At 45.1% G+C, this 25,570-nt stretch overlaps 1 protein-coding gene across 1 annotated transcript in view; it reads right to left on the bottom strand.

Moving 5' to 3' along the window:
• LOC127572866 (xanthine dehydrogenase/oxidase-like) overlaps positions 1-19,743 on the bottom strand; it is a 123,245-nt gene extending 103,502 nt beyond the window's left edge. The window contains exon 1 of the mRNA XM_052020560.1: positions 19,721-19,743. The gene's annotated coding sequence lies outside the window, so the exon portion shown is untranslated. The remainder of the gene's footprint in view (positions 1-19,720) is intronic.
• Positions 19,744-25,570: the final 5,827 nt, after the last annotated feature.

The raw sequence follows: 25,570 nt of genomic DNA, 5'->3' as shown, positions 1-25,570 counted from the left end.
TGGCCCTTTCCTTCAGTCACAACTTTTACCATTCTGACTCCTACTGTCTACCCAGGTAATTTTTTATAGCCTCATCAATTTGCACAAGAATAACCATAATCCAATTAGGAAAAAGAATTTCTTATTCTTAGACAGCCCCTCAGGATTGAGGAGGACTTGCCTCCTCTCTAGTTTCTGTGGGTTCTTTGGTAACTGGTGAGGCCAACCTGGGATATGCAGACTCTTCTACAGGTGGGGCAAGAGGGGTTGTTCAGATAGGTCATTTGGGAACATTTGGGTCGTTTATACTAGATTTATGTGCATTCATGACATAGGGACTCAACGTTCTCTGGGCTATCCCAAAGGCTCCTTCTCCATTTTGAGCCAGTCACAGCACAAGGATTCCCACAAGTTGGTGGGGGCGGTACACTTTTCTCAGAGGCAATTTCTTCCATCCATCTGGTGACCTTTTGTTGCCGCAAACTCTGTCCATTTAGCATCAGACTAGAGGTTACCAGGTATAATCACTGAGTGTATCAAATTATTGCAAACTCTGGCTTTTTTTTAAACCCGATATGGTCTGAGTTCCTCCAGACTCACCTTTGTGGTTGACTCCCAAATGCTGTCAAGACAGCTAGTCGGGTAAAGGACAATAATACAGGCCATGCCAGTGTCACCAGATCCTGAAATTAACTACGAAAATTATGTACTCTGCCAATAGGTCCGGAAGATTTTTGCAGAGATAGTATAAGCTGTATTTCTCTAATTCTTTGAGGCATCCTTTGTGTTTCAGAAGCCTAAAGGCAGGCAGAGATAACTGCTGCAGAGTACATCATGAGATTTCTGCTGGGTGAGGTCTTGATCTTCAAACACTTTTCTTCAGATGGCCAAAGGCTGCGCAGGTGCACAGGAAGTGATGATGAATTTCATGACAGGAATTTGCATTGAGAAGTGGCTCCCAAGATATGGTAAGTTTATGGGTCCTTTTACAATCGAGGGGTTTTATTGTGCACATACAAGAGTCTAAATTGCTCTGCCGCTGACAGCCAGTCATTCAGGAATCAAGGCCAAATCTTCTAACTGTTTGAAACACTCTACCTCCACTCCTTTACAACACTCTTTAAAACTTACCTTTAACCAATCTTTCACTCATTTGCTATAATACTTCCTTGTGCACTGGGTATCTTTTTGCTTAATGTTATTCCTGTGAAGCACTTTGGGACATTTTTGCCATGTTAACAGCACTATACAAAAGTTTGTCATTTTCATCAATTTGTGTGCCTCACACCTTTCATTTCACCATTGACATCCATGCCTTCACATCTCAGCCTTGGAACCCTTCCCGTAATGTCATTGGCTTCCCAAACAGTTCTCCACTTTAGTAACCTGGTTAAACTTTCTCCTCTGCTCTGCTCACATTTTCTAGATATGTCCAGGAAGCACTTTGGCATTTTTCTACATTAATGGAGCCCCAGAAATTTCATTTTAAGGACTGGTAAATGAGAAACTAATTCCTGAAATAATAATCTCTATTAAGCAGAGTGCCATTTACTTTTCTACACAAGATGTAATGTTATTCTCCAAAGAAAACAATAATTGTTAATACGACTTAACTTTTGAAAACATGACATATTTACTGTGCACTCATCCACTTTGACAACCTAATTAGAGGATTAGGTGTTATTTGTTTAGGAAATACCAGGGAATTTTCCCAGTGCTTAACCTGAAACTAGTTGAGAGTGAAAAAGTAGCACAAAGCTGCACAGAACCAACTACAAACCCCTAAATCATCCTTAAAACCTGCTCACGGGCCTGTGCTGCCTCAGGGGTGTATATTCCTTTGCTGCCTCACCCCTCCCTCTGTTCAGAAGCAAATGCTTCACTTGCACCAATGATGGCAGATACATCCAACAAAAGTTTACAAATGAAGTTAATCTATCAAGAACCTAAACACTGGGTGAAATAAAGTGATTAAGGGTGCTCTGGGAATCAGGTTCTCTACATTTATGGCATGGGATAGGGACTGAGCAATTTTAGAGCTATTGCTAACATTTCAGCATTGACTCAGGAGGATCTTAATTGCTTGCTGCACCTGCCTGTTAGCTTTCAGTGATTTGTGTAAAAGGACATCCGGATCCACTGAACACCAACAATTTTTAAAGTCAAACAATGTTTAAAAAATACCAAGTTACTATTTTTTTCTATGAAAATGAATGACTTTACATTTTCCCTCACTAGCTCACTTGACATTGACCAAAAAGAAATATCAGATAAACACATTCAATAAGAAGTTTATTTTTGGGAAATCTTTAACATCCAAGTAAAAATGAAATAACAATACTTAATGCCACTGTCCTGCAGCAGTATCAGCCCTTTTAATTTAAAGCATTGAGTCTATGAATTCTGCTGTTTCTCAAAAACTTTGCTCGTAAAACACCTAAACAACCCATTTGCACTTCAAATGCAAACTGATGCAGGGAGTGGAATGATATCCTTTCTACAGAATAAAAACACTTCCAGAGACTGCTCAGTGCTCAAGAAACCTTCTAAAATTATGAAAAAAAAAATTAGATACAAAAAAGGCCAAAAGAAATTAAACCATGAAGAAAAAAGCAAAATAACAAATGGCAAGAGATTGACATTTTGAGAGACAGTAACCCGAGCAACTCCAGGTACCAGATGTACAGATCTATATTTATCCAATTACAGAAAAGGTGATCAGCATCCAAGTCAGAGCCAGAACAGGCCCTATATTAATTACTTTGCCTTGTGTATTTTGGGCACAATTTTAAAAAGTAGCTAAATAGCACCTGGGAAGGTAGTGAATTTTAATTGTGGCAGATTTCCAGAGACAGACCGATGAAGTGGACTGACACATGGCAGATGAAAATTAAAACAGACTAATTAAGTGATGCATCTTAGACGGAAACCAATGGAAAGGCAGGGCAGTATAAAATAAATGGCACATCACCAACAGCCTCTCCTGGTCCAACGACGTAGAAGCCACGGCCAAGAAAGTTCACCAGTGCCTCTACTTCCTCAGGAGGCAAAAGAAGTTTGGCTTTGTCCCCTTTAACCCTCACCAACTTTTATCGATGCAGCATAGAAAGCATCCTATCTGGATGCATAACGGCTTGGTATGGCATCTGCTCTGCCCAGGACCGCAAGAAAGCACAGAGGGTTGTGGACACAGCTCAGCACATCACGGAAACCAGCCTTCCCTCCATGGACTCTGTCTATACTTCTCAATACCTCGGTAAAGCAGCCAGCATAATCAAAGACGCCACATGCCCCAGACATTCTCTCTTATCGCCTCTCTCATCAGGCAGAAGATACAAAATCCTCAAAGCACGTACCACCAGGTTCAAGGACAGCTTCTATCCCGCTGTTGTAAGACTATTGAACAATTCCCTAGTGCGATAAGATGGACTCTTGACCTCACAATCTACCTTGTTATGACTTTGCACCTTATTGTCTGCCTGCACTGCACTTCCTCTGTAACTGTAACACTTTATTCTGCATTCTGTATTGGCTTACCCTGTACTACCACAATGCACTGTGTAATGAATTGATCTGTATGAACGGTGTGCAAGACCGGTACAAGTGACAATAATAAACCAATTTCATTTAATGGTGGCTCAGGAACAAGGGAACATTGTTAAAAATTGTACCATCATTTTCAAAGAGACCCGTGTTTAAACAACATGATCCCTGGCTTTATATGTGGAGACGGCACGCAGAAGAAACTAATTGATGGCTGACCTTAAAAAACACTGGTTACATTCCTGCTGGAATTTTGGGCACCACAATCTGGACTAGATGTCACGGTCCTGCACAGGGTATAAAGGAGATTTACTGGAATGGTGGCAAGGATACAGGAATTTAATCATGAGGAGAGATGAACATACATACAAATCAGGAGCTGAAGGTGACACTTAGCTTCCTGATTTTACTCTGCCATTCAATAAAATCCTTGGTAATCTGATTACAAGGGTAGGGGGCATGTGGAGTTGAGTTTTTGAAAGAGAACAATTTAGGGGAGATGCAACTGTAGTCCACAAACCATGAATTTTTAATTAACAAAATAGTTACATAGAACAGTTTTGACTGGTGGGACTGTTTATGACTACTGGCTAAAAAACCGGGGTGGGGGAGTAAAGGAGGGTGGGGAATAGAAAAACAAGTTTCTATGATCTGGAATGCATTGTCTGAAAGGGCAGTAGAAGAACATTCAATAGTTAATTTTCAAAAGAAAATTGAGTATATTATTGTGAAAGAAAATGCAAGGGCTTGAGATGATCGGAGCCTGGAACTAATTAGATAACTCGATCAAAGTTGGCATAGGCAAGAAAGGCTGGCCATTCCCTTTAAGATGCAAAAATTATGGTCTGGTAATAAACAAATTTGGTTCTCTCTCTATTTGGAAACAGATCTCAGCAATCTGTAGTTTAAAACCAGAGATGGACACTCACCGTGCTTTGGATCAATATCCATCTATCCTCTGAGACAGGAACAAAAACTCCCACTTCACGATTTCACCAAATACTTGGGAATTCTTCCTAGTCCCTTTATTTATCCCTGAATGCTCATTATCACATTGCTGTTTGGCAAAATTTTACCGTGTGCAAACTGGCCATCACATTTTCCACATTATAACAACTGAGATTGCATTTCAAAAATACTTCATTAAGGGTGATGTGCTTTCAGGTGTCTCATCCACTGATATGACTGATTGACACCACAAGCATTACCACCATGATTTAAAGTGCATGGGTTTGCATTTCAAAAATAAACTTTATTCATAAAGGATAGATCCAACAAATACAAAACAGTATGTATGCTGTTGTGGTAGTCTTCAGAGCCACAAACTGGTGACAGATCTTGCCTTTAGGTCAATCTCAAAATGACATCTAAAAAATAGATGACAAAAGTCAACACTTCAGATATTCCCAAGCAGATATGCCAGCTATATAAAAGGAGACAATGTTGAACCTGCTATTCTGCAGACCAGAAATCTGAACATATTGAACAAGGGACTTTCTCAGAATGTGAAGACATACTCTGCATGCCCGCTATTGCCAAATTGGGTCCCAAAAAAAAGACCAGAATTCAAGGACAGGTTGCTCAACTCTGAAGGCATGCTCCGTTGCTGCTGAAAAAACCCAGAGAAGGATCAGTAATGAAACCAACACCAGCTTTCCATTCCTCCTTGGGTATGCAAATTTTGCTTGGAGATAGTATGGTAGCCGATATTGTTAGAGAAAATGATTAATTAGATAGATGAAAAGTATCCACCTCATTCTGTAACAATTTGCAAAAGCAAACAAACAGAACTTAAATGTATATTATTCCTCCAAAACTGTTCTCCCAAAGGTGCCTATGGTGAATTCTATTAACATTGTTCTTTAACTCCTTACTGCTGGTGCTGGAAGGATTAGTTTTAGTTTGAAACATGCAAATACAACAAAGCCAATGCCTTTCAGGAATAGAACAGCATTACACCGAAGACACAGCATAAGAATAGCCTATTATGCCCACCAGGTCATACTTTGTAGCCAAAATACATTACTTGCAGTCTTTACTGGGATATTTCATTAGCTGCATTTTCTAAATGGCTTCTTCCTCTGGGATCCTTTGGAGGCTTTGTGAAATTACTGTTGTTTTTGTATCAGGAGTCTATTTTGGAAACTAATTCAAGTGTGAAATATGAACATGAATGGCTCTTCTCCTTCAAGTGACCCATTGCACCTTCCATCCCTATTCCTTGCCAGATCTTCACCACCCCTTCTCCAATTCTGAATGATCTGTCGTCAGCAAGTATCACAGCTTCACTCCCTACACTGGAAAGATATCATTGGCAGGATAAGCTAATCAATGTCAGCGTCCTTCCCCAGGTCAACATTCACAGCACTGAGACTGGAGATATCATAAGACATAGGAGCAGAATTAGGCCATCGAGTCTGTTCCGCCATTCCATCATGGCTGATTCATTTTTCCCTCTCAACCCCACTCTTCTGCCTTCTTCCCATAACCTTTGACGCCCTTACTAGTCAAGAACCTATCAACCTCTGCTTTAAATGTACCCAGTAACTTGGCGTCCACAACGATCTGTGGCAATGAATTCCACAGATTCACTACCCTCTGGCTAAAGAAATTCCTCCTCATCTCTGTTCTAAAGGGACGTCCTTCTATTCTGAGGCTGTGCCCTCTGGTCCCAGACTCTCCAACTACTAGAAACATCCTCTCCCCATCCATTCTATCCAAGCTTTCAATAGTTGGTAGGTTTCAATGAGATCCCCCCCTCCCCCCATCCTTCTAAACTCCAGCGAGTACAGGCCCAGAGCCATCAAACGCTCCTCACACGTTAATCCTTTCATTCCTGGGATCATTCTTGTAAACCTCCTCTGGACCCTCTCCAATGCTAGCACATCCTTCCTTAGATATGGGGCCCAGAATTTGGCCACAAAGCCATCAATTCCGTCAAACAGATCATTAACATATAACGTGAAAAAGAGCGGACTCAACATGGACTCCAGAGGAACGCCCTCAGTCAGCTACCTTCGTCAGGCCACGTCATTGAGAGATACTGCCTGGAAATGCGCCCCCAGCAGCCCATCGAGTCTGCACTGACCAGCACCCACCCATTTACACCTATCCTACATTATTTTTATTTTTATTCATCATGCAGGTTCATGTACAATTTATGCTCATTTAAGTTTATGGTAATTTATATTGGTCATGTTTGTAATATGCTGCTATTGCAAAAAGTTCATTTTCATGGCATTTATACCCTGGCTAGGTATGCCCATGACAACAAACAAACGTGATTGCACTGTATATCATCCTCTTTCTCAATACAAGACTCCTACAATGTCACCTGCCCAAAAGAAGACTCCCTAAACTGACACTATTCTAAGCTCTGTCACAGATAGAGAATACAGTAAAACTCCAATATCTGATAGCAGACTGTTCTAAAGTCCCAGTGGTTTGGCATCTGGTTCCCTAGGTGATATCTGCTGTACTCCCTTTGCTCTCACCAGTCTCCTGGCTCCCACGTTCCCTTTGAACTCACGAGGGCCCTGATCCACCAATCCGTTGCACTGGAAACTTTATTATATACTGTTTAACATTTTTAGTTAAAGTCAACTGAAAGTATCTTGGGGTAGTAATAGAAATAACATCCATTAGTCTGGCACCAAAGTTCCAAGTCTGCCATATTAACAGAGTTTTATTGTAACAGCTGAACAGAAGATTCAAGGATGCAGTCAAAGCAACATCCCACCGACTCCTGGTAATTGCTGGCCTAAGGTGAAGGAGTATTGGGAATGGTATTGAAAACTTCGGATCCACATATCAGGAGCAGAAAACCCTTGCGTAAGTGATGGAAGGAGTGCACAGCCTCACAAACTACCCACCCATCAAGTACTTCCTACCCTCTCCGTGGAAGAACCTGCAGTTCCCACACTGACCTATTCTGCCATCTCAGAACGCACAAAACCAAAGGGGAACACAGGAGCCAAGCTTAATGACCTTCCAAAAGTTTAATCGCACTCCAGTTTCATGAATTTCCTGCGTATTCTGTAAATATTTTTTTGGTTGGAATCACCCAAATCCATCATTCCCTCCACCACATTACTCAACCTTTCCCATCGATTAAACTTCCACATTTTCCTGAATTTCTCCCTCTCTGCTCTTGCTTTTTCCTAATTCATCTCAACACAACTTCGACCACTTCAATTTTTCTACTCTTACCTACTCAAACATCATCTCCCACTAAATTTAATCCTCTTAGTTGCACTCACAATATTAAACAAAGATCTTGTCAAATACAGAGAAGAGCTCCAACTGGCTCAGACTAAATGGTGACATAAAATTTGCCTTCACCACCCTCTGTCAGCTGACACCAACGTGTCATCAATTTTCCCTGTCTCCATCCTAAGACAGACATTCCCTTTGTTTCCTTCATCCCCCTTCCTTCCCTGCAATTTAAAACATGCCTACTTTCTAATTTTTCCTTCTTCTGATGAAAGTTCATTGAAACATTAACCATTTCTCTCTCCACAAAATGCTGCCGACCTACTGACTTTTTCCAGCATCTTCTGTCCTTCTAATCCCTCCAGCCACCCCTCCCCAATTCCTCCTCCAAAGGATAAACACGCCACTAAATACCAAATTATTACTTCCCAATCCGGGTCAATCCCATTTCTTCCGAAGATTCCCCCACCTTTACCACATATCTGGTTATTCCTCAACTCTGCAGTAACACTTCTCTGAAACAGTCAAACAAAACTCTCCCATCTTAGACTGCTGATATCCTCCAAATTAAAAGTGGGCACGGATTTCGGGTAGTAATGGAGGGGATCTGAGGGGCATGTTTTTTCCACACAGAGATACCTGGAATGTACTGCTAAGAGGAGGTGGTGCAATCAGATATAATCACTATGTTTAAGAGGCCGTTGGACAGGCAAGGCATGGAAGGATACGGTCCGAATGTTGGCAAATGGGATTAGTGTAGATGGGTGAAACGGTTGACGTGGATGTCGTGGGCCACAGGCAACTCTACAACTTACGGGTTCCCTCCATGTTCACCGTCCACTGCCGAATGCTCACGTTACCCTTTTTCTTTTCCAATGAGTATTCTACATTCAGCTTGGTTCTCAGGTGTATTAGCAACCCGGTTAAATGCCCACTTTTTCTGCTTCATCTAATTGTCTTTTTTGTCAAGTTAGGAGCTCTAGGAAATTAAGCTGAGAATGTACCTAGGCTGTACATGAATGTACCCAATTGTTCATAAACAGCCTTCTGTTCATTACGTGATTACAGTTCTGCTTGCCAATTTTTGACTCCAAGTTAACCGGCCAGATTCTCTCTCATTCCATGCAGAAATCATTTAGGGAAGGTCATGTCAGAAGAGCAATGTTAGCATTCATTTCAAGAGGACAAGAATATAAAAGCAAGGATGTAATGCTGAGGCTTTAAGGCGTTGGTCAGACCACATTTGGAGTATTGTGAGCAGTTTTGGTCCCCATATCTAAGGAAGGATGTGGTGGATGTGCTGGCATTGGAGGGTCCAGAGGAGGTTTATGAGAATAATCCCAAGAATGAAAGGAGTAACGTATGAAGAGCATTTGATGGCCCTGGGCCTGTACTTGCTGGAGTTTAAGATATCTTTATTAGTCATATGTACATTGAAACAAGTCTTTTGTGTAGAGCATTCTGGGGGCAGCCCGCAAGTGTTGCCGCAACAAGGTTCCACATGGTAGGCTTCTTCAGAAGGTCAGAGGGCATGGGATCCAGGGAGGCTTGGCCGTGTGGATTCAGAATTGGCTTGCCTGTAGAAAGCAGAGGGTTGTGGTGGAGGGAGTACATTCGGATTGGAAGGCTGTGACTAGTGGTGTCCCACAAGGATCGGTTCTGGGACCTCTACTTTTCGTGATTTTTATTAATGACTTGGATGAGGGGGTAAAAGGGTGGGCTGGCAAGTTTGCAGACAACACAAAGGTCAGCGGTGTTGTGGATAGTGTGAAGGACTGTCGAAGATTGCAGAGGGACATTGATAGGATGCAGAACTGGGCTGAGAAGTGGCAGATGGGAGTTCAATCCAGTAAAGTGTGAGGTGGTACACTTTGGAAGGACAAACTCCAAGGCAAAGTACAAAGTTAATGGCAGGATTCTGGGTAGTGTGGAGGAGCAGAAGGATCTAGGGGTTCATATCCACAGATCCTTGAAAGTTGCCTCACAGGTGGATAGGGTAGTTAAAGTTTATGGGATGTTAGCATTCATAAGTCGTGGGATCGAGTTTAAGAGCCGCGAGGTGATGATGCAGCTCTACAAAACTCTGGTTAGACCACACTTGGAGTACTGTGTCCAGTTCTGGTCGCCTCATTATAGGAAGGATGTGGAAGCGTTGGAAAGGGTGCAGAGGAGATTTACCAGGATGCTGCCTGGTTTAGAGAGTATGCATTATGAGGAGAGACTAAGGGAGCTAGGGCTTTACTCTTTGGAGAGGAGGAGGATGAGAGGAGACATGATAGAGGTGTACAAAATATTAAGAGGAATAGATAGAGTGGACAGCCAGCGCCTCTTTCCCAGGGCACCAGTGCTCAATACAAGAGGGCATGGCTTTAAAGTAATGGATGGAAAGTTCAAGGGAGATATCAGAGGGAGGTTTTTTTACCCAGAGAGTGGTTAGGGCATGGAATGCGCTGCCTGGGGCTGTGGTGGAGGCAGGTACATTGGTCAAATTCAAGAGATTACTAGATGAGCATATGGAGGAATTTAAAATAGAGGGATACGTGGGAGGATGAGGTTAGATAGTCTTAGGTGAGGTTTAAAGGTCAGCACAACATTGTGGGCTGAAGGGCCTGTATTGTGCTGTACTGTTCTATGATTCAAAGAGTGTCTGGACCACAGCAGTAAGCTGAACAGGCTTTTCTACCCTTATGAGGTGAAAGATTGATGGATTTGACCCAAGAACAGCCTGTGTACATAATTTGCTTGCTCCACAACAATCAGAAATGAAAATGTGAGAAATCGTGTTAGTTGTAAGTTGCAGAGAAATGCAGTAGACTAGATTGGAAGAAATGCAAGTAAATTTCAATTGCACTTGCAAGTGAAGCTCCCTTGCACTTCTTCCAAGCCAGTGTACTGCATTGTGCTCATGTTCCCCACTCTTCCTCCCACCAACAGGGAGAAACCAAACACAGATTGGATGATCAAGTGGAAGAGCACCTTTATTCAGTCCACAGGTGACCCTGAGCTTCCAGTTGCCCGTCACTTTAATTCTACATTCCATTCCCACTGTGCGCTTGCACTTTTCTAATGAGGCCCAACGTAAGCTTGAGGAACAGTGTTGCATCTTCCATCTCTGCACATTGCAGCCTTCAGGATTCAATATCAAAGTCCACATGTTAGATAACTCCCCTTTTTGTTCTGTATCAGACTGACCAGTTCTACTGTTGAGTTTTCCGATATGTAATCAACACATAGGCATGTAATCTGAGAAAAACAGCCTGATCTACTGTGCATTTCCAACATTCTGCCTTTGGTTTCAGTTTTCTGCATTTCACAGCTTCAACACATCCCCGTATTTACTTTCTCTCTTCCCAACTGCTTCACTAATTTATCAACCAAACAGCTTCATAAACAACAAATCACCATGGCAACCCTGGTCTGACCCGAGAGATACTCCCTGTGTGCTTGATCCATCCCTGCCACCCACCCCCTCTGCAACTTATTGTTGTTCACTTTTTCCTCTTCCAGTGAAGGATCTTTGACTGGAAATGTTAACTTTCTCTTTCCACAGATGCTGCCTGACCTGCAGAGTGTTTCCAGTATTTTCTACTTTTATTCCACACTCAAGAGTCTGCTGGGAAATAAAATGAAAACCCTCTCTGTACCCAACACTGATATTCGGGTTGCTTTGGGTTTGAGTCAACTAGCCAGGCTCTACCATGCATTACCAAAGCCAACTTTAAGATTCTCATCCTCACTTGCAAATCCCCCTGCTGCCATGTCACATGATATGTGAAATCTACTCTGGCAATCGGCCCATTTACTCCTGTTAATTAATCCAGTCTCATCAATACATGATTTAAAATCCCTATGTCATTTTATCTGGTACTCAATTTCAATTTACCTTGCTATTCCAGATTCTTGTCTTCCAAACGTCTCCATTCTTATGTCTTTACATAGTGCCTACAGCACTAGCAAGCCCCACCACAAAACTTATTACCTCTTGTTCAAATCTCCACATACAAAATACTGATTTTATTTTTCAAATGGAGAAAATTCTTTTACGTAATTTATTATTCCAACAAGATCAACAGGCTGTTGAACACCACCTCTGTCTGTCAATAAATGCCTTGTACATACATTTTCACAACCATTATTGTTGAATTTGCACATTTATCATGATCAGCAGAACATCTTTCATGCAATGGCCTCCCCCCACACCACACCGACAGCTCAATCAACAGTCACCAGTTTGGATCTTACTAACAAAACATTAGCTGGGTGCTCAAGATACATCTTTACAAACTTCAGTTAATCTCACTTTGAAGATATTTCTCAATTACATAGAACATAGACAGTACAGCACAGAACAGGCCCTTCAGCCCACAATGTTGTGCTGACATAGCTAATCCCTCCTACCTACAGAATGCCCATATCCCCCTATTTTCCTCTCATTCATGTGCCCATCCAAGCCCCTCTTAAAAGCCCCCAATGAATTTGCCTCCACCACCCTATCAGGCAACGCATTCCAGGCATCCACCAATCTGAGTAAAAAAAACTTACCCCACACGTCTGTTCTGAACCTACCCCCTCTCACCTTAAATGCATGCCCTCTGGTATTGGATCGCTCAATAATGGAGAAACGATATTGCTTGTCCACCCTATCTATGCCCCTCATAATTTTATACACTTCCAGCAGATCACTCCTCAGCCTCCGCCGCTCCAGAGAAAAGAGCCTAAGTTTGTCCAGCCTCTCCCGAAAGCACATGCCCTCTAATCCAGGCAGCATCCAGGTAAACCTCCTCTGCACCCTCTCTAAAGCCTTGACATCCTTCCTATAATGAAGTGATCAGAATTGCACGCAATATTCTAAATGCAGCCTAACCAGAGTTCTATAGAGATGCATCATAACTTCTTGACTCCTGTACTCAATACCTCGATTAATAAATGCAAGCATTCCATAAGCCTTCGATACCACCCTGCCTAGCTGTGTAGCCACTTTCATTGAGTCACGGACTTGCACCTCAAGGTCTCTCTACTGTTCAACCCTGTTAAGGGTCTTGCCCTTCAGAGTGTACTGCCTCTTGACATTGGTCCTACCAAGGTGCAACACCTCAGATTTATCCGGGTTAAACTCCATCTGCCATTTCTCTGCCCATATCTGCAATGATCACGCTGTATCCATTGCTAGTCTTCTACACTATTCACAACTCCACCAATCTTGGTATCGTCTGCAAACTTACTAACGCTTCCATCAACATACTTATCTGGGTCGTTTATGTACATCACAAACAGCAGAGGTCCCAGCACAGATCTCTGCAAAACACCACTACTCACAGGCCTCTAGCCCGAATATGTCCCTTTAACCACCACCCTCTGTCTTCTACAGGCAAGCCAGATCTGGATCCACACAGCCCATTCTCCACTGACCCCATGCGTCTGAACTATTCAAATTACATTTTAATATTTAATTGGCGAAAAGATCTCAAGGTGAAGGGAGCTGCTATTTTGGAACTGACTTCCTCAGTATATCTATTCCTTCTATGTTTTAGTTGATAAACAAAACTGTGGAATTAAAACTTGAAGGTTGATTTCAAAAATTGCTAACACAATCAGTGCTCCATGTTCAAGGTTCTTCTACTTCACCCATCTGCAATATTTTGAACACGAAAGCTTCTGTTTACCTGATATTAAATCTGATATTGAAGTGAATAATTGAAAGATGCAAACTGCAGTTCTGTTTGTTTCAACTTTCCACATGAAGCAAAACAATAAGAAAGAAAATGGGAAACAGGAGAAAAGGGCTGAATCTTGCTTCGCAACAACTAAGGCATGTAATCAGTACTATAAAAACCTGCAATAATTCTTGTTCTTTTAGACAACTGAAACACTGACCTACAACTAACAGATTAGATCAAAGCGCCACAACCTTTTCATGGTGAACAATTAAACAGTTAATAAGCAGAAGAGGCTCCAAATATTGGTATTGGTTTATTATCGTCACTTGTACTGAAGTACAGTGAAAAACTTGGATGCTTTCTACAGTGCATCAACAAAAGAAATGAGTATCAAAGGGGACATGCCAAATTTCTTTAGCCTCCTGAGGAAGTAGAGGCACTGGTGAGCTTTCTTGGCCGTAGTGTCTACGTGGTTGGACCACGACAGGCTATTGGTGATGTCCACTCCTAGGAACCTGAAGCTCTCAACCTTCTCAACCTCAGCACCATTGATGCAAACAGGTGCATGTACTCCACCCCCCTCCCTGAAGTCAATGACCAGCTCTCTTGTTTTGCTGACATTGAGGGATACATCCACATCCTCAATGCTGACAGGTCCCAGAATTGAACACTGAAGTCAAAACTGAAGCACTCACAACTACATTCAACTAGAAGTACTGTAAATAATCCATTTGTTTCCTTTTCAAATCTATACCATCACAAAATCTAGACTCCCAACAATGGGCAGGCATGGTAGTGTAGCGGTTAGCATAACGCTATTACAGCACCAGCAACCCGGGTTCAATTCCTGCCACTGTCTGTAAGGAGTTTGTACATTTTCCCCGTGACTGAGTGGGTTTCCTCTGACATTCCAAAGACGTACGGGTTAGGAAGTTGTGGGCATGCTATGTTGGCGCCGGAAGCGTGGTGACACTTGCAGGCTGCTCCCAGAACATTCTACACAAAAGATGCATTTCACTGTGTGTTTTGATGTACATGTGACTGATAAAGATATCTTATCTTATTTGACACACCACGCAATATCAAAATAAAACAGATGGCAGCACAACAGATGAAAGGTATTAGCACCAGACAACAGCCAACTATTGAGATGCTATTCTGCAACCAAAGACTTCCAATCAATTAGCCGTGCCTCTAGCTAAACTATTTTAGTACAGTTACAACAGTGGCAACTATCCAACAATGTGAAAAATCACCTAGAGTGGTGGGTGCGTGGAACACACTGCTGGCAGAGGTAGTGAAGGCAGATACATTAGGGACATTTAAGAGACTCTTAGATAGGCACATGGATGATAGAAGAATGGAGGGCTATGTGTGAGGGAACGGTCAGATAGATATTAGAGATAGATAAAATCTCAACGCAACATTGTGGGTCAAAGGGCCTTTATGTGCTGTAATGTTCTATGTAAACCAGCCAATCAAACCACTTTCAAAACTGATCAAAGGTATCATGGACAGTGCTATGAAGTTGCACTTACTCACCAATAATCTGCTCACAGATACTGTATCTAGTTTGGGTTTCATCAGGCCACTTGGACCAAGGAGCTGAGTTCTAGAGGCTCTGGCATCAAATGAGTGTGTCGTCAAGTTCTAGAGGCTCTGGCATCAAATGAGTGTGTCGTCAAGAGACACTGGCAAAAGAGAAGTCAACAGGCACCTAGACAACAACTGCAATGTTTGGAGTCATAAACTGTATAAAGATGGGTGTGACTGGTGTAGGTCAGTCATCCCAGTCCAAGGACATTGTCACAAGAATTCCTCAGGACAGTGTTGTACAGCAAACACCTATAGCTGCTTCATCAATGACCGCCCTTCCTTCATTAATGTCAAAAGTGTGAATGATTGCTGATGGCTGCATGATGATCAATTTGATTTGCAACTCTTTATCAAGTGAATCAGTCAGCTCCTTCATGCACTAAGGCCTTGACAATATTTGAATATTGGGGTGATAAATGTCCAGTAGCATTCATGCCACAAAACTGCCAAGCTAGAGTAGCCACGATGCAGTGCCCATAGAAGCAGGTCACAGTGAGTGAGTAACTCCATAGAACCAGACAGCACAAAACAGGCCCTTCGGCCCACCATGTTGTGCCGTCCATCAAACCACCCTCACACTATCTAACCCTTTCCTCCCGCGTATCCCTCTATCCCACATTCCTCCGTATGCCTATCCAACAAACTCTTGAACCTGTCCAATGTATCTGCCTCCACCACCACCCCAGGCAGTGCATTCTGTGCACCAACCACTCTCTGGGTGAAAAACCTCCCCCTGACATCTCCCCTGAACCTCCCACCCAGAACTTTAAAGCCATGCCCTCTCGTCTTGAGCATTGGTGCCCTGGGAAGGAGGCGCTGACTGTCTACTCTATCTGTTCCTCTCAATATTTTATATACCTCTATCATGTCTCCTCTCATCCTCCTCCTTTCCAGTGAATAAAGCCCTAGCACCTTAAGCCTCTCCTCATATTCCATACACCCTAATCCAGGCAGCATCCCGGTAAATCTCCTCTGCACCCTCTCCAACGCCTCCACATCCTTCCTATAATGCGGCGACCAGAACCGAACACAGTACTGTAAGTGTGGTCTAACTAGAGTTTTGTAAAGCTGCATCATCACTTCGCGGCTCTTAAACTCAATCCCATGATTTATGAAAGCTAACATCCCATAGGCCTTCTTAGCTGCTCTTTCCACCTGTGAGGCAACTTTCATTGATCTGTGGATATGAACCCCCAGATCCCTCTGCTCCTCCACACTGCCCAGAATCCTGCCATTTACCTTGTATTCCGCCTTGGAGTTTGTCCTTCCAAAGTGTACCACCTCACACTTCTCCGGATTGAACTCCATCTGCCACTTGTCAGCCCAGCTCTGCATCCTATCAATATCCCTCTGTAAGCTCCGAGAGCCCTCCACACTATCCACAACACCGCCGATCTTAGTGTCATCCGCAAACTTACTAACCCAGCCTTCCACCCCCTCATCTAAGTCGTCTATAAATATCACAAAAAGCAGCGGTCCCAGAACCAATCCCTGCGGGACGCCACTAGTCACTGCCCTCCAAACCGAGGGCACTCCCTCCACCACAACCCTCTGCTTTCTACAGGCAAGCCAATTCCTAATCCACAGAGCCAAGCTTCGCCTACCATGAGGAACCTTATCAAACGCCTTACTAAAATCCATATAGACCACATCCACCGCACTACCATCATCAATCTTCCTCGTCACCTCCTCAAAGAACTCTATCAGGCTTGTGAGGCAAGATCTTCCTTTCACAAAACTCATCTGCTGACATGCCAAAGCTTGTCCACAAACCAGAAAGCACAATCTAAAGTCACACAGCAGAAAACAGGCCATTCAGTTAACCAAGTCTGAGTCAACTATCAAGTACCCATCTATACCGATCTATAGCAAGAATGCCAAATCTGGCCCATCAAATCTCTGCCAAGTCTCAGGCCAATCCCATCCTCTACTGAATGACATCCATCTACACTAGGGATGATTTACAACAGCCAACTTGCTTGCAGGCTGCCCCCAGAACACTCTACACAAAGATGCATTTGACTGTGCGTTTCGATGTACATGTGACTGATAAAGATACCTCATCTTATCTAACCACATTCCAAAGACGTACAGGTCAGGAATTGTGGGCATGCTATGTTTGTGCCAGAAGATGTGCGACACTTATGGGCTGCCCCAGAACATTCCCAGTAACGCAAAAAAAACGCATTTCACTTGTGTTTCGACTAATAAATAAATAAATATCTAACCAGCATGTCTTTTTGTTCATTGAAGAAAACCAGAGCACCCGGAGGAACCCAAACAGACACAGGGAGAAACTGCAAGCTCTAGAGACAGCACCCAAAGCTGGCATTGAACAAGGACTCTGAAGCGGTGTGGCAGCTCAACATCCAGCAAAACAGCCTTCTTGATTGGCATCCCACCCACTACTCTAAACTTTCATTCCCTTCCCCACCAGGCTGCAGTCTGAATCATCTACAAAATACACTGCAGTTACATCCCAAATCTGACAGCACATCCCAAATCTGCAACCTCTACTCCCAGGAAGTAAAAGGACAGCAACCATAAGAGAATATTATCACCTGCAGGATCCTCTCCAAGTCACATACCATCCAAACATGAAATAGCAGTGTACTTCCTTCATCACTACTGTGTCTCAATCCTGGAAGTCTCACCCCAGCAGCATTATGGAAGTACCATAGCTTGAAGGACATCACAGTTCTGCTCACAACTTTCAAGGGGCAATCAGGAATGGGCAATTAACACTAGCCTTGCCTGTGACAACTGCAACCCACAAAGGAAAAAAAAATCAGTATTTAAAAATACTTCTGCAAGATGGTATATGGATTATTTTGAACTACACGTTTGCAAAAGTAAATTTAAGATAATCTGCACAGCCACTGACGGGAAAGTAAATTCTGTAATGGGAGATCGTCCCAAAATTTAAACACACCTTGGTTAGAGAACATTTGCTCAGAGGCATGGATTACTGAGCTGCCCAAGAACAAAAGCTACCTCTGATATATCACACAAGAGTGGTGGGACCTACAAAACCAGTCAGAGACATACAGTGGCATCTAAAGTCGGCTGAACACACACACGAGTGCCTCACATCTATATCTTCCAGAACAAGTGACCCGAAGTAACAATCCCTAAAGTTAAAGGAAGTACAGTGATCAACAGGAAGAAATATTAGCAAGAAATTAACAAAACATTGTAAACAAGTCTCAAGCTGCCCATCAAAACCATTTAGCAAAACCCAACGTTAAACAACTCAAAATAAAAGTCGTTCGACAAATTACATCCTTTACTCCGGGTGGTGGGGGTCCCGGTGCGCTCGCCGGGCGGTCCCTCTGGTGGGTCAGACGGCGGGGCCGCCGCTCGCCGGGCAGGTCTCGCCGCTCGCCGTGCGCGGGAGGGTGGGGACTGGGTGCAAACTGAGGGCACGGGCTCCCTGCACCGAGCGCAGCGACGGCCCGACCCTCCTCTCCTCCCCCTCCCTCCCTCCTCCCCTCTCTCCCCGCTCCCCTCCCCCCCTCTCCCCTCCCCCTCCTCTCCTCCCCCTCCCCCTCCCTCCCTCCCTCCTCCCCCCTCCCTCCCTCCCTCCTCCCCCTCCCTCCCTCCTCCCCCCTCCCCCTCCCTCCCTCCTCCCCCCCTCCCCCCCCTCCCTCCTCCCCCCTCCCCCCCCCTCCCTCCTCCCCCCTCCCCCCCTCCCCTCCCTCCCTCCTCCCCCCTCCTCCCCCCCTCCCCCTCCCTCCCTCCTCCCCCCCTCCCCCTCCCTCCCTCCTCCCCCCCTCCCCCTCCCTCCCTCCTCCCCCCCTCCCCCTCCCTCCCTCCTCCCCCCCTCCCCCTCCCTCCCTCCTCCCCCCTCCCCCTCCCTCCCTCCTCCCCCCTCCCCCTCCCTCCCTCCTCCCCCCCTCCCCCTCCCTCCCTCCTCCCCCTCCCCTCCCTCCTCCCCCTCCCCTCCTCCCCCCCTCCCCTCCCCTCCCCCTCCTCCCCCCCTCCCCTCCCCCCCTCCCTCCCCCCCTCCCCTCCCCCTCCTCCCCCTCCCCCCCCTCCCCTCCCCCTCCTCCCCCCCCCTCCCCTCCCCCTCCTCCCCCCCTCCCCCTCCTCCCCCCTCCCCCTCCTCCCCCCCTCCCCTCCTCCCCCCCTCCCCTCCTCCCCTCTCCCCTCCCTCTCTCCTCCCCTCTCCCCTCCCTCTCTCCCCCCCTCTCCCCTCCCCTCCCCCCTCCCCTCTCCCCTCCCCTCCCCTCCCCTCTCCCCTCCCCTCTCCCCTCCCCTCCCCTCCCCTCCCCTGCCCTCCCCTCTCCCCTCCCCTCCCCTCCCCTCTCCCGTCCGCTCCCCTCTCTCCCCTCCCCTCTCCCGTCCCCTCCCCTCCCCTCCCCTCTCCCCTCCACTCCCCTCTCTCCCCTCCCCTCTCCCGTCCGCTCCCCTATCTCCCCTCCCCTCTCCCCTCCCCCTCCCTCTACCATCTCCTCCCCTCTCTCCTCCCCTCTCTCCTCCCCTCTCCCCTCCCCTCCCTCCTCCCCTCTCTCCTCCCCTCTCTCCTCCCCTCTCTCCTCCCCTCTCCTCTCGCCTCGCCTCCCCCCTCCCCCCTCCCCTCGCGTTGCTCTGACAACCGGCGCGGTGACCGGGCGCCTCAGCGGGTTAAAGCAGGTTGTCCGGTCCGGTCCGGGCCGGGCGGGGGACTCGGCCGGACTGGCCCCGCTCTCCCCCCTCACCCCCGGCCCCGCTCTCCCCACCCCGGCGCTCACCCTGGCCGACCCGCCGGGCGACATTGTGCGCTTCCGCCTTCGCCGTCCAATCAGAGCGGCCGCTGCTGATGGTGATCGCTCTTGGAGCAGGATAAATGTCAGCACCACATTGCGGGCCGAAGGGCCTGGACTGTGCTGGTCTATGATTAATAGTACGCGCTGGTGTCACGGTTGCAATAGCTTATCAGATTTAAATGTAATTTTTTTACTACTTTTGTTTTATGTCAAACCATTAAATATGAAATAAATCCTAAGAAAAGTTCTTGTAACTTTGTGAAACAGATTAGAAAGTAAGGCAGTCTGTCACAGAATTACAGAAAGGGTGCTGTACTAAAGGAGACCATTTGGTCCTTTAATTGTCTACAGGCTCAAAGAAAAATCAATCTAGTCAACCCCAGTTGTCATTACTCGATAGTCCTGCAATACTTTCCTTCCAGATACTTATCCAGCTTCCACTGCTACTCCTACACTGCCCCTACCCAGAGGCTGAGTGTAAAAAGATTTTTTCTCAGGTCATTTTTGGTTATTTTGCTAATCAGCTTCATTCTATGGCCCTATTTCTCAATACATTTGCTGATGGGAATGGTGTCACACTCTTATTTGCTCTGTTCATAACCTAATGATTTTATATACCTTTATCAGATCCCTTTGTAAATTCCTAGGCTTGAAGGAGAACAAGTCCAGCTTCTCTTGGCTATCCACATAATTAAAGCCCTTGAATCATTTTAATAAATTACTTCTGCACCTTCTCTGAAGCCTTTATATCTTTCTGAAGTGTGGCATCCAGAACAAGAAAGTGGCTAAACCAATGTTTTATACTTCCTTGCTTTTGTATCAATACTTCTATTTATAAATCCTTGGACCCTGTCTGCTTTTTTTATTAACCATTTTCTCAACCTTCTAAAATCTAAAACCAGAGGGCACAGGATTAAAGTGAGGGGAAAGACTTAAAATGGACCTGAGGGGCAATTTTACCACACAGAGGATGGTGGGTATATGGAACAAGCTGCCAGAGGAAGTGGTAGAGGCAGGAACCATTATAATGTTTAAAAGTCATTTAGACAAGTACAGGGATAGAAAAGGTTTAGAGGGAAATGTGCCAAATGCAAGGAAATAGGTCTAGCTTAAGAGGGCATCTTGGTCAGCATGGATAAGTTGGGCCAAAGGGAATGTTTCTGTGCTGTATAACTCTGTGACTCTTCCCTGCAATGAACAATGCACATCTACCCCCAGAACCAAGTATCCTTGTACTCCTTTTCAATTTGAAATATGTTTGTCGGTGATACAAATCCAGGTAGCAATTAGGGTTTTGAGGACAATACAGAGAAGCTTCAAGGGGATATAGCTCGGCTAAGTGAATGGGCAAGGGCATGGCAGGCAGAATGAACAATTTGGTATAAAAACCTCCCCAGAAAAATTTATCCTGCCTGGGACCGCAAGAAACAGCAGAGGGTTGTGGGCACAGCTCAGCACATCACAGAAACCAGCCTCCCCTCCGTGTCTACACTTCTGACTGCCTCGGTAAAGCTGCCAGCATAATCAAAGACCCCACCCACACAGGACATTCTCTCTTCTCCCCATCCCCCCTCCCCCTCCCCTTCCCATCGGACAGAAGATACAAAAGCCTGAAAGCACGTACCACCAGGCTCAAGGACAGCTTCTATCCCACTGTTATAAGACTATTGAACAGTCCCCTAGTACAGTAAGATGGACTCTTGACCTCACAATCTGCATCGTTATGACCTTGCACCTTATTGTCTGCCTGCACTGCACTTTTTCTGTAACCGTAACACTTTATTCTGCATTCTGTTATTGTTTTATCTTGTACTACCTCAATGCACTGTGTAATGAATTGATCTGTATGAACAATATGCAAGGCAAGTTTTTCACCTTGGTACATGTGACAATAATAAATAGATTCCTTTTTTTTAAAATGGTGAGAAACTGCAAGTTTTTTTCTGATGTATGAAAAGTCTTCACATGGAGCTGTACACAAATCATTGAAACTTAACATGCAAGTGCAGCAAGCAAGGTCTTTACGGTATTGCATGGCTAAAGACATCTTACTGGAATTATGTAGAACCTTGGTGAGACCGCACCTGGAATATTGTTTACAGCTCTGGTCTCTCTTCCTGTGGATGGATCTACTTACAAAAGGTGGAATTCAGCAAAGATTCTCCAGATTAATTTCTGGGGTTGCTGGGGGTGGGGAGGAAGGGGTGGGGTGGGGAGGGTTGTTCTATTAAACACTTTAGACCACAACTCTCAAGTTTAGAAGAATTATATTTGATCTCATTGAAACATGCAAAATGTTAACAGAGCTTGATAGGATAGGTTCAGGGATGTTTTCCCTGGCTGCAGTGAAAAGAACAGACTCACAATAAGGGGTTGACTATTCAGGATGGGGAAGAGAAGGAATTCCTTCACCAGAAGGTGGTGAGTGCTTGGAATTCTTGACCTTATAGGGCCGTGGAGGCTCAGTCACTGATTGTTTTTTTGGATGTAAGACAATTTAGGGATATTGGGTTAGTACGGATGACAGCCAAGTCTCTGTAATGGCCACCACGTCATAGTTCCACGTACTTACCCATGCTCTAAGTTCATCAGCCTTGTTCCTGATACTTCTCGCATTAGACACACTTCAGCCCATCCAACTGACTGCAATTTTGCCCTTTCAACTGCCTGTCCTTCCTCACAGTCTTTCTACACTCTGCATCTACTTGTACACTAAAGGCACCAACCTCTGACCTATTACTTGGGTTCCCATCCCCCTGCCAAACTAGTTTAAACCCTCCCCAACAGTTCTAGCAAACCTGCTGACAAGAGTATTGGTCCCCCTCCAGTTCAGGTGTAACCCGTCCCTTTTGTACAGGTCTTACCTTCCCCAGAAGAGATCCCAATGAACAAATCTGAAACCTTGCCCTCTGCAAACAACTCCTCAGCCACGGATTCATCTGCCAAATCATCCTATTCTTACCTTCACTGGCATGTACCACAGGCAGCAATCCAGAGATTACTACCCTTGAGGTCCTGCTTTTCAGCTTCCTAGCTATTCCCTATATTCCCTCTTCAGGACCTCATCTCTTTTCCTACCTATGTCATTGGTACCAATATGTACCATGGCCTCTGGCTGTTTACCCTCCCCTTCAGGATGCTGTGGACTCGATCCAAGACGTCCCTGACCCTGGAACCAGGGAGGCAACATACCATCTGGGAGTCTCTTTCACATCCACGGAATCTCCTGTCTGCCCCCCTTACTATGGAATCCCCTATCACTACCGCTCTCCTCTTCTCCCCCCTTCCCTTCTGCACCACACGACCAGGCTCAGTGCCAGAGACCTGGTCACTGGCTTCCCCCTGGTAGGTTATCCACCCAACAGTATCCAAAGCGGTATACCTGTTATTGAGGGGAACGGCCACAGGAGTACTCTGCACTACCCGCCTATTCTCTGTCCTTCTGACAGTCACCCAGGTACCTGCCTCCTGCAGCTTAGGAGTGACTGCCTCCCTGCAGCTCTTATCTACGAAGTCCTCGTTTTCCCGTAAGAGCCATAGAAACCATAGAAACCATAGAAAACTACAGCACAGGAAAAAAAACAGGCCATTCGGCCCTTCTAGTCTGTGCCAAAACATTATTCTGCTAGTCCCATTTACCTGCCCCCAGCCCATACCCCTCCAGACCTCTCTCGTCCATGTATCTATCCAATTTACTCTTAAAAGTTAAGAGCGAGCCCGCATTTACCACATCAGATGGCAGCCCGTTCCACACTCCCACCACTCTTTGAGTGAAGAAGTTCCCCCTAATGTTCCCCTTAAACCTTTCCCCTTTCACCCTAAAGCCATGTCCTCTCGTACTTATCTCTGCTAACCTAGGTGGAAAGAGCCTACTCGCATTGACTCTGTCTATGTCCCTCATCATTTTGTAAACCTCTATCATATCTCCCCTCATTCTTCTCCGCTCCAAGGAATAAAGTCCTAACATGCTCAATCTTTCCCTGTAACTCAACTCCTGAAGACCCGGCAACATTCTTGTAAATCTCCTCTGCACTCTTTCAATCTTACTGACATCCTTCCTGTAGTTGGGCGACCAGAACTGCACACAATATTCCAAATTTGGTCTCACCAATGACTTATACAACCTCACCAAAACATTCCAACTCCTATACTCAATACTTTGATTTATAAATGCCAGGATGCCAAAAGCCTTTTTCACAACCCTGTCTACCTGTGACTCTACTTTCAAGGAATTATGTATCTGAACTCCCAAATCCCTTTGTTCCTCCGCACTCCTCAGTGCCCTACCATTCACTGTCTATGTCCTCCCTTGATTTGTCCTTCCAAAATGCAACACCTCACACTTGTCTGCATTAAATTTCATCTGCCATCTTCTGGACCATTTTTCCATTTGGTCCAGATCCCTCTGCAAGCTTTGAAAGCCTTCCTCGCTGTCCACAACGCCTCCAATCTTAGTGTCATCCGCAAATTTACTAATCCAATTTACCACATTATCATCTAGATCATTGATATATACAACAAACAACAATGGCCCCAACACAGATCCCTGAGGCAAACCACTAGTCACAGGCCTCCAATCTGAGAAACAACCATCCACAACCACTCTCTGTCTTCTCCCACTCAGCCAATTTCGAATCCAGTTTACAACCTTTCCATGGATACCCATTGACTGAACCTTCTGAACTAACCTCCCATGTGGGACCTTGTCAAAGGCCTTACTAAAGTCCATGTAGACAACATCCACAGCCTTACCTTCATCTACTTTCTTAGTGACCTCCTCAAAAAACTCCACAAAATTCGTTAAACACGATCTACCAAGCACAAAGCCATGCTGACTATCATTAATCAACCCTTGGCTGTCCAAATACTTATATGTCCTATCCCTCAGAACACCTTCCAATAATTTACCCACTACTGATGACAGGCTCACTGGTCTGTAATTACTTGGTTTACTCTTCGAGCCTTTCTTAAACAATGGAACAACATGAGCTATCCTCCAGTCCTCTGGCACCGCACCGATGGCTAAGGACATTTTAAATATATCTGCCAGGGACCCTGCAATTTCTACACTAGTCTCTTTCAAGGTCCGAGGAAATATCTTGTCAGGCCTTAGGGATTTATCTACCTTTATTCGCTGTAAAGCATCAAGTACCTCCTCCTTTTTAATATCTATATGTTCCATGACACTACTGCTTGCTTCCCTTCCTTCCGTTTCCACGATGCCAGTTTCCTGAATAAATACTGATGCAAAAAAACTGTTTAAGACTCCCCCATCTCCTGAGGCTCCACACATATACTGTTACGGACTCAGTGAAAGTCCCTTTAAGATAGAGAGTGTGTGTGTATGTGTGTGTGGGGCGTGCTTACGTCAATAGAAGATAAAGGACGTAATGACGTTGTTGAAGAAGTAAGAAGAAGAAGAAGAAAGAGAGAGAGAGAAGGGAGAGAGACACCAGCCTGCTTGTTTTCTCTATCGATGGATGAGAAACAATAACTGTGTTTGCCACTGAAATCCATGTATGGAAGTTGGAAGTAATCCGGTGGAGTTCACTTTGTTGCTGACCTGTAGAAGGAAACAGGTATTTGTGTGTGGACGACCACGGTTCGGATGCTTTTCGGGGTGAGGAAGTCACTACCGAGTAAACACTGAAGTGTCGTTTGGGTTCCATCGTGGAACATTTGGATTTCGTATGTACTCTCTCTATGTTTTTCTACATCTACATCTTATCTTCAGACAACGGTGGTTGTTGAAGAAGCCCTTGCTCATGTTTCACCTTATGGCTTGCGGAACTGAACTTTAAGAACCATTCCGGAACTGGGAGTTTTGGACTTTGT

Source organism: Pristis pectinata, chromosome 7 (genome assembly GCF_009764475.1).
Source record: "Pristis pectinata isolate sPriPec2 chromosome 7, sPriPec2.1.pri, whole genome shotgun sequence".
NCBI lineage: Eukaryota > Metazoa > Chordata > Chondrichthyes > Rhinopristiformes > Pristidae > Pristis > Pristis pectinata.
This window is presented reverse-complemented; position numbering and strand designations above follow the sequence as displayed.